A 2,423-nucleotide genomic window follows, 5' to 3' on the forward strand; every position below is an offset into this window, starting at 1 on the left:
TGGGACTCCTTCCCTGTTCCTTGCATGCTGTGGGACCACCTCCCTTTCTTCTGGCATGCTGTGGGACCACCTCCCTTCTTTTCTCCCACCCCCTGCAGCTACAACTCATGAAAGTAAAGCATATTAATATAGGTGCAGACCAGAGCTTTGCTCATTTCCTTGTTCTTGAGGGCTCATTCAGCCGTGACAGGGAGGCCGACACCTGTGTATCTGTGAGATCATTATCTTGGGATGTATTTTTAGACATGTCTTATCAATGCCCAAGGAACGTGGATCATGTTTACTAAATGCAGCGGCCCCTGTTCCAACTATGTTTCTGAAAATAAGTCTCAAATTACAGAGGAGGGATCGGATTGGGACGGGTGAGGTGAAAACATCCTCAAAATGAGACACTGGGTTTTGTGCCTTGGTGAGAGCAGAGGATCCAGGGATGTAAAAGGTCATAGAAGCACCCTCTCTTTGTCTGAATGTGTTGGTTGAACTTTCCAGCCCTGGCTCTGGAAAAGGAGAAGAAGATTTTCATTTTTGACCAAAAGTCCTTGACCTTTACTGGGGTGTCTGGAAGAAGGTCTGGTATAATGGGATCTCCCCCAACTTCTTTCCGGGCAAAGAAGTGGTGCGTGCACGTGCACGTGTGTGTGTGCAGGAGCAAAGGGCAAGGGGAAAACCCCACCAGAAGCCATCAGGCATGATGCTTCGCAGGCATAGCCTCAATGATGCAAACCTCAGGCCGTTCATGCTGAAATGACGTGCTCTGCAAATTGGCTTCTGCCTTCGCTTGCCTTCCCGTACCCCACTTGGCCGCATGCATCTTGAAACACCCCTGTATTTCTCAGTGTTGAGGGAACGTGGCTTTTTTCTGGGGGCACCTGAGTCTCTCTGCTCCCCTTTTACTGAATTTGGTGCTTCTCCCAATCTCACAAGCTGGCACTAGGGAAGGATGGTAGCATTCAGCTCCCATCCAGCAGTTCTCATCACATTATTACTACCTTCTCACCGACGGGGCCTTGCACACAGCCAGCAGCATATCAGTGGTAGCTGAGCCCAGGTCTCAAGCTGGTTAAAGTCTGGAACAGGCGATTGATTTTTCCATTATGCACCAGAAGTTTATGCAGTGAAGTTACAGCCTCTGGCCCTTTTTTTTGCAGTTTTGGAGCACATAAATGGGTTCAAGTGCAGGCACAATGGAAGAAGATGTGAGTAGGGGTAAACTGAGGCCCAAGAAGTCGGGTAAGCCCTGATGATGCATCTCACGGTCTGGGCAGATTATGCATATCAAGAAGTAATGCTAGGGGTCGTGGTCACATGCTATGGGAGAAGTAATGCTAGGGGTAGAGGGGTCTGGGTATACTATGCATATAAAGAAGTAATGCTAGGGGTCGAGGTCAGAGCTTGACACTTCCCTGGATCTGAATCCTAACTCTGATTTTGTGCTGGTTGGGGTTTCCCATCCCAGAGACGGCAAGCTGGTTTCTGAGGTGGATTCTGCAGGAAATTTCCCCGCTGTCCTGGTGCACAGAGCTCGGGACAGCAATGCCTTTTGCTTTCCGTACAGCGCTATTCCACATTTCTGAGCACTGTGCACCAGCCATTTTGTGCTGGGAGCTGCCGTAGGTGATGCACACACCCTGCGCTCTCCCACAGAGAAGTCCTTTTTGTTCTTTCCTCTGTGGTTTGTGTTAATCCTAAAATGGGTCACTCCAGCAGATCTCTTCTATTCACTCCTTGCAAAGGGCACGCGCCCCATGGGAATGCGCGGCGAGGATCTTTGCATCCTGGCAAATTTGCAGGTGTGGACGGGGAAGACTGGAGGATCCTTGGAGCTCTAGAAAGAGTAAAGCCCCCTCTATTTCCCCGCAGGGAGGGGAAAGTAATGTTGGCTGATATCTCCATTAAAAAACCTGCAGCAGTAAATTGGTTGTTTGTGCAGAGGGGAATGCCCACAGGTAATTTATCTTGACATTTATAGAAAGCATAAGGGTTTACTCATTCATAAAATGTAGGAACAGTGTGTTTCTCAGCATTGCCCGGGCTCTGGAGCAGCTCTAACGTTATTGTAGCTGATTGTAATCGTTTCCGGACATGCCCCGAGATGCCTACGGGGGGGTTGCATGGGAACAGTAACCATGTGGGACAGGAGCACAAACCTGCTTGACAGGAATGGGACCGAGCCAGCGAGTCCTCTTCCTCCCTCGGCTTTGCTGAACGGCAGCTCGGGAAGACGCCAAAGGGCAGGGCTTCCCAGGATAGCACCCAGGAGCTGGGATGCACTCAGGGGCCGGCTCGCTTTGTCAGTGGAGCAGAGACGGGGGGTAAAAGTTTTGCTTAAAAAGGAAGAAAAGGCAAAGTCGTTCTCCCTGCTCCTCCCAAGCTGCGTTTTGGAGACCTGGCGAAGCTCTGTGGCCTGGACAAGCCTTTCCCCT

Source organism: Gavialis gangeticus, unplaced genomic scaffold, assembly GCF_001723915.1.
Source record: "Gavialis gangeticus isolate Ggan-Ray unplaced genomic scaffold, GavGan_comp1, whole genome shotgun sequence".
NCBI classification, from domain to species: domain Eukaryota; kingdom Metazoa; phylum Chordata; order Crocodylia; family Gavialidae; genus Gavialis; species Gavialis gangeticus.